The sequence below is a fragment of the Hermetia illucens genome, chromosome 5, assembly GCF_905115235.1.
Source record: "Hermetia illucens chromosome 5, iHerIll2.2.curated.20191125, whole genome shotgun sequence".
In the NCBI taxonomy this organism is placed as follows: domain Eukaryota; kingdom Metazoa; phylum Arthropoda; class Insecta; order Diptera; family Stratiomyidae; genus Hermetia; species Hermetia illucens.
This window is the reverse complement of record NC_051853.1, coordinates 77,442,711-77,452,701: the sequence shown is the minus strand read 5'-3', so window position 1 is coordinate 77,452,701 and position 9,991 is coordinate 77,442,711.

Sequence of the window (9,991 nt, the reverse complement as noted above, 5' to 3'; positions counted from 1 at the left end):
TGAGGATGCGCTTCGTTGGAGTAGTTTGAGATATAAGATTGTCGTCTGCTTCCTAAGTATCTATCAATTGTCAGATAAAACAAAATGTCGATGGGAATTACAAAGAATCGAGCAAAAGTGGAGGACGAGTCGTTAATTTCCTTTTAAGAAAGTATTCTCCCTTGTGTTTTGCGCGCATAATCTAATTAGTTCCTTACTTTATCCGATTATTTCTGACTTGGTTGTATTTTAAATGAATTAAAAGGATAGTATAGTATTAAGGGAAGAGGATATTTGACGGGGGAGAAATTGGGGGTACTATACAACTGCGAACGCCGTTGAGTAACAAAAAAGTTTTTATCCATACAAGACTATGATCTTGCCAGTCCTTATGTATTTCTCGGAAACTGGGGTTCTTAGCAAGAAGAATTGCGAACTCTTGGCCGCGTTCAAGAGAAGAATCCTCCGAAGAATTTTTGGCCCCCTACATGAGGATGGACGATTCCATAGCCTACACAATCATGAAATCTATGAGTGATACCATGACCCTCAGGTTGTGGATAAAATCCGACTCAATAGGTTGCGGTGGGCGGGTTACTTAATCCGTATGGATGAGGATGATCCCACCTGGAAAGTCTATAAGTGCAATATCTATGGTAGAAAAAGAAGACCAGGCAGACCCTGCCTAAGATGGAGCGATGGCGTAGGTCAGGACGCCAGACAGCTTTTAGGAATATCGAATTGGTAGACCTCGCGCAAAACCGGGATGTCTGGAGTTTCTTATTAAGGGAGGCCTAGACCGGATATCGGTTGTTGCGCCGTTGATGATGATGCTTCCCTAAAGTCATCAAATGTTGCTTAGTCCTAAGTCCTTTCCGAGTTGGCTTAGATTCTGTTATGAGAGAGTAAATTTGGCATGGTCAGTTATAATATTTAAATACAAACAATCTGAGCGTTGAAAGTCCGTAGTGTACGGATATTCCACCCAGAGGTAATTTTACCGTGTTTACAGAGTTTTAAAATATCTTTCCGAAAAAAAATTATTACACATTTTCATTCTAAGCTTGTAGTTCTTAGTGCTAAGTTTTACTCTCTTTTCCTTTGTGGTGCATAGCTTTTTTTCTATATAGAGAGGTAACCACTTTACAATACTGCATCCGCTTCAATTGGAAGGTCCACGGGAGTCCCGGAGCTAGAGTTACCTGTTAGAAATCTCTTTCTCTTCAGGAGTCAGTAAACAGATTTTCATAAGATTTTATTCTACACAAAACCTTAATTACGTCGGAATTCGGAAGTGGTCATGAATAGGCCATCCTTGAAAAAAGGGTATATCGCATATAAATATCGTAGGAAGACACACACTTAAATGTTAATTCGAGGGAAAGGTTACTACTAGACCCTCGTGTTTCGATCCTAGTAAGGGTTTCCCGCTTCTGTTTCCTTGAGAAACTCAGTGTTAATTTTTTCAATTTCTAGCTTCGATTCAATCACCTTCTCTTAGCATTGAATATAAGGCGGTGCGGTGAAAAAAATCATACTATCACTCAATTTAAAGCGGTATGTGGAAACACTGGGAAAAGGCACAGTTTCTTGGGAATGAGGATATAGGCATTGCTTCACCACCAAGTGTGGCGATATCCAGAGAAATCGGACGCAAGAAAGCGGAAGTTGGGGACAAGCTGGTAATCTCGGTGAGACCCACACTGGATGTAGCAGACCCTGTAGTTAGCAGCGGTTTTCACATTAGACTACACTTATATCTGCAAATATAAAAGCTAGTTGTTTTCGATGTAAGATCCTCGCGACCGAGAGCCTACATAATGATGTCAACATTGTTAGAGGCAACCAGGCTCAGACAACTCTGTTCCCAGAACTTGCGGCCAACTTACAATACTATAATAGTTTAATGGCAAGAGGAGAAATGTCATAGCCGCCTCTGCTTACTTACCCTACCAATTGTGTCCTCTGATGATGCAAGAATCAAGTTCAAAACAATTTTTGGTAACAGCTCCCCAGGCGAATGAGTACTTCTTTACCGACAGAAGATCAATTGGAAACTCTGATCCGCAGAGTGCGTGGAAGAGGATTGTCCTATTTGCTCAGGCCAAAACTGTTCCATGGAGTAAACAAGAACTCTAAAAACTCAGAAAATCAATCAAATAACTTCTGAATCGCTGCTTGTAAAAGCAATAAGAATGAAGACTGGTTGAACTTTCGGAACTCATAGCGTGAATATAACAAGTTCGTAGAACGTTCGATCTGAGACTCCTTCAGAGTATACTGTGAGGAACTGGATGACGAAAAAGAGACGCCTGGAAGTCTCTGTGATGTGTGAATATTTGGAACCTCTTAAAAAACCGGATGGTACTTTCACGAACTCCGGATTTGAGTCTATACAGTCTCTCTTGGTAATACACCATCTGGGAGAAGAGGCATCAGAAGTAGGGGCGAGAGAATTGGCAGTTTCGGCAAACGATAGTGTTGGAAGGAGTATTGAGACTGGAAAGCGCGAAAGCAGTTGTAACGAATGAAAAGGCGAGAGTTGCTATACTGTCCTTTCAATACTTTAAAGCATCTGGCATGGATGGTATCTATCCAGCGAAGCCAAAATATGGTATAGAGCACTTAGAGCACCTTCTTCTCAAATTACCATTCAGCGTAGCAAGCCACCGTTGTTTTTTTTGTGGCAAGTGAGTTTTCGTTAACGCGAAGTACGTGACCATACCATCGAAGACGCCTCCCCTGCAATTTTTCCACCATCGGCGAAACCTGATCTCGATCGCATGTATCCAGATTTCGAATGTGATTAAGGCTCCATTACCGTGAGACACCGTTTATTCTCTTTTATAATCGGACGACACTGGAAACAATAGAGGGCGACTGAGCGAACCACACGGCGGTAAATTTTAGATTTGAGACGTTCATTAATAAGTCGATCCCAAAGAACACTACTTGTGGAATACCACTTCATCCAGGTTGCGCTAATCCGTGAAGCAATTTCATTTTGTGTAACTCCATTGGTTCGTAGCATTGACCCGATATATTTAAATCGCTCAATTCTGGATAGGTCATTGTCATTAATAATGATAGTGCTTGTTTCATGTGGATCGTGGTATCATTTTTGCTATGCGAAGCTGGAGAAACATCATCTGCATATAGCAATGCATAGGGCGCTGGACGTTAGACGTCCCGTGTGACAACAAGAGCAAAGACGAGGGGGATGAACACCGGAAGAGACGGTTTCAATACACCTGCCACTTTTTGAACTTTACTTTCCGGATCACAGTAGAACAATTGAACCCAGCAAACGAATTCCTCTGGTACTAGGTGTTGCTGTGGAGCATACTAGATTAGTTCATGTGGCAAAGGATTCCAGCCAAATCAATGTAATATCATTTTCGCTGAAATGTGTTGAAAGGCTGGTTGACCAACACATTAAGAGAAGGCGCTAAGGTCGCACCACCGAAACCCAATATGTCTACTAGGTGGAAAGAAGAAGCCCTAGACAAGAAGCTTCCTTGTAAAGGTAAAGATGAAATGAGCTCTCACAGCTTACGGGCTTTGTAGACATGGGAATTAGGGCCTCAGGTAGTAACGGGGATATACTTATGTTGTCATCATCAGGCAGATGCTCGCTTATGCATCTGTAGTGTGGTGAGTTAAAGTGAAACAAAAGAGTTTTCGTTATAAACTACCCACACCGGAAAGAACTGTGTGTCTGGGTATTATCCGTGCCAACAGCATGACATCCGGCGCCGTTCTAAATGTATTCAATTTGCAGCCCTAGGTTTTAGACTTTTTCGATTAGATCAACGGACATGAGAGGCATTGAGCAATATAAGAGTTATTCGTGAACTGAATCCTGTTTTCGCAAAGTCTTCTGATTCTCAGATGACATAGAAGAAATGAAGTTATATTGGAACTGGAGCGAACCAGAAGAATACGTATTAGGATATACTGACGTTTTCTACACCGATGGCTGGAAAACAGAGCAGGATCCGGTAGCAGGAGTTTATCTTTCGAATAAAAAGATAAGTGTCAATTGCGGTGTCAGTAGCATTAGCTGATGCTGCTATCAAAAACTGGAAACGAACTTAATGGCAGGAAAGAGAGCCTTAATGCTGCTGAACATCCTGCAAAGTTTATCCTAGCAGTAAGACTTGCAGGAGTATTGTGGGCATACTGACTAACCATAATTTACTAGCTAGGCAGTAAATTCAGAATACGGATTCTCTAAAATGATACGTGTCCCTCCTATAATGTGGAAGCGGGATCCACGAAACATTTTCTAATCATGCGTCCTGCCTAGAGATGCATTAGATATCAAACTTTGGTGATGATGTGTTCCAACTGTAGCGGGTAGCATCGCATCCACTAACGGAAATCCTGTGATACAATGAATTCAGGATATTCCATTAGATGGGCGAGTACAATGGACCACTAGGGTCTGATTGCTCAGAGGCTTTGCCTCTTTTCCACCTCAACACAAACACATACAGTTTTCAGAGATTAATCCCTTCTGTGTTGCTAGTGATTGCACGACTCTGTCAGTGCCGTTCGTCTATGCGCGTTGCACGACAAGTACATTTCTCATGTAAGTAAGTCCTTTGTTCCTAAGGCGATATAAACCCTCAAATTAACAGGCATTTTTCCTATTTTATTTTGTTGCCCGTTTGCGAGCTTGTCTTAATTTCTGTACATATGGTCGGCATGTTTAGTATTATTGACTGCACCACCTCAGTTATGAGCAATCTCCATCTGCATTTCAGTGCCACCGACAACATTCTGACGCTCCGTTAGATGTCGACCATCACCCTCGGATATTGATATCCAACTATAGGATGGTTGGCGATTGTCTATTGAATCCATTTTTATGGTCTTCCTTTTATTATTGCTATGGATTTTAGTCGCTTTCATTTCCCCTGCGTCGAAGTCGATCAAGATCTGTCTAGGTAGTATTATGGAGTTCTAACATCCCCGTTAAGTGAACCTTTGCTTTGTCCAAGGGCCTAAGGATGATAACGACAATGGTCTGTAAAGTGATGGGAACCAGAAATATTCTATTATACATTAAATTCCACTTTACAACACCTAGTATTGAACTTATTGGTATCCCTTCTGTCTCTTTCCCGTCCAGAATTTAAAATAATGCCTCTTTGATTTCACACTAATTTGGTGAGCTGCACGTATTTTTTACATTTAGTGTAAGCATGGTACTCCCACTTGATAGAACTGGCTGCGTCTTTTGCCAGATCCAAACCCACGTTTATTCCAACCACCCTCCTGTAGCCTGTGCAGAACAGCTTCCCGTTATATTCATTGGCCAGAAGAGCAAATAGGTTAGGCAAATGCGTTTACGTACACGGTGTTGGACTCCTGCTACCGTACGCCGTTGGACTACCAACTAAACACACGACCCTGTTGTCAGAAAATTAGTTTGGAATCGTTTGTCACATTACTTCGGACTCTCGGCTATGGGAGCTTTCAAGTTAGCAAATTTCCATCTGCCATCCGGTCCTCTCAGTGCCCGAGTTCTATTTTCTTCGCAATAAGAAGAATCTGAGTGTAATAAGCAGCATGGTTTCATCTGTCAGCACTCCTCAGCATTTCTCTGATAATGTCGTCTGGAGACTGCTTCCCTGCGTTTGAATGAAGTTGCTAACGAATCCCATCTCACCATCCACAAGAAAAAAGGGTGTGATCAGCGTTGCCCACAAAATAAATAGTGTGGAGATTGTGCCTTCCCGCGCGCCAATAAGACTGAAAACCCCCATGCCCACTTGGTGGTTGGGTAAGAAGGTAGTTAGTTCCATCATGCTTTCGATTCAGCCACGCACTTAAGTTGCAATGAGCCGTGCAGTCCATCTGTAGCTTGCTTCATTTTGCCAAAACAGTTCCGCTCATTTAGCATACGCTGCCATTCTTCGAGAGTAACCACCGCCCTGGAATGTTTGCCCTTGGGCTTGTACATCACTTTACGCTCGTTAGAAAGAAGGGTAACGAGAAAAGGCGATCGCCATCACGGTTGGTTCAAAAACAGTACGATATACACACGCCACCGTCAAAGGTCCTCGTCTCTGTATTTGCGCAAGACTCTCCTTGCATCTTGCCAAACATTTTCCTCAGCTTCTCAGCATTGGAGGTACGGCCCCCTAATTGCATTGCTTTCAAGAGGAAAAAAGCATCGTTATCTGCTCTCGAAACCTTTCTTTTACCACCCTATAACCCTTGCCTAACATCTCTTCATTCGTTACTACCTGGCTTCGCTTTGAATTTGGTGAAGCCGTGCGTCTTTCGACTGAACAACACACTCTCTTTCCAGGCTTATTTTACGTCTCACTGCCTTATTACCGAGAGAACTGTGAAATGACGCTTTGTTCCTGCAAAGTTCCTTAGTTCAGTACTTTCCTTTTTAAGAAAAGGTCAGTTAATGCCCACTACAGAGATGTATTAGCACCACTTCTAAGATCTGTGTATATTTAAAAAGTGTCTAGGGGTCGTGACAGACCGCCTTCTTCTAGACAGCCTTTGACATCTCCAACTGGTAGTAGAATCGAAAAAGTGCAAGAAATTGTATTCTTTCGGTTTATTCCTTTGTTCTTTTTGGATATTTTTTACTTGCATTTCAGGACTTCCTTCAGAAGAAGAAGAATAATTCTTCTCTACTTATAGTGAAAGGCGACTAAAAGGGATAGAAACTGGTTGGTTAGCTTCCTGCAAATTTCGAAACTTGACAGCTACCCAAACGTCAACAACGTCTCGCGTAGGGACTGACCTTACGCCGAAGACCTTTGGCTATCGAAAACTGACTAGGATTGGTTTTTAGAATGTGCGCAAGCTTCTCGACAACGGTATCAAAAATCCCCAGAATGCTCATTTTCTCTAGCCCGAGCGAGAATTTTAAAGATATAAGCTGCATATTCCGGGCCTCTGGAGAGTACTCCCTCTTGCCACATTAATAGCAATGTCCTTTTATATTTTGGAAAATCAAGTGCCGGTTTCTGAAAGGATTCGAACTGTAAGATTTTCGTCCAGGTTGAGAAGCATCACAATTGAAAAGTACTATACGCCAACGAAAGCTTCCGATATAGTGGAGAAGGATGCGTCTTATAAACAGTTACACGCAGTTAAGGAGAGGCTTCCTAAAGGTTACGATTATGATGGGTGATCTGAATGTCACAGTGGGCTCTGACAACACCTTGCCTGAACAGGTAATGGAGAAATACGGCCTTGGCGCCCGTTGGTGGCACTTTCAACTGACCTACACAATACGGGCAATTATCGAACCACATTGCGATCAGCAATAGATTTAGGAGTTCTTTTCTGGACGTGCGTAATAATAAAGTTGCTGACAACGGCTTCGAAAGGGATCTTCATTTAACGGTCGCTTCTCTTCCCCTTGCTTACGTGTTGTGTCCGCAAGGTCTTTCCTAGGGCTGGAGAGCTGCGACTCCTCAAGTTCAACAATGACCACTTGTATGATTCAACTGTCGCTCGGCAGTGGGAGAACTATCTTCCAAATCGGACGGCAGATACATTAAGTAACCTACCTGAGAATATCAGCACAGATCGTGGGTCAGGTCCCAAAGGGGCGTTATAATATTTGGCTGAAATCGTGGAAGCGGATCAATAAATGGAAGGGATTGAAAGCTCTATTGACCGTTGCGAGTGATGGTGTGCATTCGATACCATGCAAAATCCCGACACGGGGACTAGAATATCATGTGCGCCATGACAAAAGGGAATTTGTTATTGTGCTGGTCAGGGAAGTAGACGCTGCCGCAGAACGCAATGATTTCAGAAGTGTATACTGTATCACGAATGAGCTTACATGAGGTAGTAAAACTCTAGATGGTCCTGTGAAGAACGTTAAGGGTCTACTCTCCACCCACAATAACGAGCAGCACATCCGCTGAAATTTCAAATTTTATGGATTAAATGACTAGTCACCGTAACATACGGATATGGACTTCTCCACATATGGCCTTCGATGCAATGAAACGGAGTAAAGCCTTTGGGCTTGCACTTGCAGTTTCTGCTGATCTGCTTCTTTCATTCGTTCGGGAATGATCGCTAAAATTCGAAAGAAGGGCAATCATTTTGAGTATGATAGTTGGAGGGGTTACTGTGTGCTCCCTGCCGTTGCAAAGACAATATGTACATAAAATAATTCTGTAGCAGATCAAAAAACACCTCAAAAATTTGATCGGCAAAGAGTAGGACAGTTCCCATTCCGGATCCTCCTGCACTGAACCCATCAACACTCTAGGGGTTATTTTGGAACAGTGTGCAGGGTTTAGATCTTCGCTTTACCTGCTTTTCATTGATCTGAGAATACTTTTGAAAGCTTGAACAGGGAGTGAACTGGAAGTGCTTTATGCAAGAGGGACATTCCGAAGAAACTAAATATCACGTGCTGTTTTGAGGAAAAATCTCAGAGGAATTTGAGATTCAAAGCGGGGTCCTCCAAGGTGACATCTTATCACCAATATTATTTCTTCTTGTTATCAGTAATGTTTTCAATGCTGCCCTGTCCGGAGGACTTGGAGGAGCTCAATGGACTATGACATTTTTCCTCAAACACCTCGGTTACGCTGATGATATTTGCTCTCTGACCAGGCCATGGACCTTGGCGAAATGGCTCTGAATTTGGAACAAAAGGGAAGTATAGTTGAACTGAATATAAACACCACCAAAATCAAGAATCTCATGTTGAGGATGCAGGGAGTCCTGAATCCTCATCTGCTTGATGACCAACCGGACTACTTGGGAAACAACTTACTTCCTCTCTACGCACCCCTCTTTTCGGGCTAAACGCCCAAGTTTTTTAAAAAAGTTGACTGACGGTTTCGTCCCGGGCAGAAGCAACTCATCAGACGCAGTCTCACCCCTGCCCTGGGAACAATGTAACCGGAAGCGACGACAGGTGGTAATCGCTTCATTTACGACATGAGTGCGAATGATATTGCAGTGAAATCTGTTGTATGTTCAGGCCTAAACTAGGAAGAAGTGAATTTTTATTGAGGATTCAAGGAGTCCTGAATCCGCATGCACTTGATGACGGACCGGATCACTTGAGAAGTAGAACACTCTGTCGCACAGCTTCGTCTTCATTTGGTTTTCCTTGATCCTAAGGCCGACTTCTCTTTTTTGTACTGAGCATCTCTTCGGGCTTAAACAGTAGCTTCCATCTGGTGCCAATGGAGAGTCTGATTGTATGTTCATTTGCAAGCCAATTTCTTAATTTTAACTCTGTTTAGTGTTTAATGGGTCAGATAGTGCATTCTGAACGCGCATCGTCAATTTTAGTAGCCGGACTAGTTTTTCTAGAATGTCACTCTTCTCCAAAATGTTGGTTAAGACTTTATAAGAAATGCATAGATATCTCTGTAGTTTTCGCAAACTAGTTTGTCACCTTTTTTGTAGATAGGGTGAATGATGCTTGTTTTCGCTCTATCATTGTCGGATTTGCATGAAGGTCGTAGGGATTTAGCGTGAGTACCTCCTATGTGGACATAGTCCCACTGCCCCCTTTGGACATGGATTGATTTGGAGACCACTCCGTGGTGACTAGCACCGCGGTACTTTTATATATTGAATGCAGGCTCAGTATTCATACCAGTGGATGCGAGACCTACCTAAAATCTCTGTGCAACTAGGGGATACGGCGACCGACAACTTTATACTTGACCCTACAAACGGTTCTGCGCGCTATGTGGTCACAACCTTTATAATAAGGGGCTAACCGCAAATAACCGGGCCGAGAGCGTATCTTCCAGAAATTTTCCTGGAGCATGTACTCAAATAACCTTTGATGAAACTTTGGGGCAAAAGTCACTTCAGATGAGCTCCATGCAGACTCGAATCTGATCGCCCCCCTCAAGTAGGTTAGGCTATTGGATCAACAGGTCGATGTATTTTGCCACACATCCACGCCTCTTCCACACGCTTTTAGCTTAGTTTCTGTGGGATCTTGTTTGACTTCCAGCTTTTGGTGGCCATATCCACCACT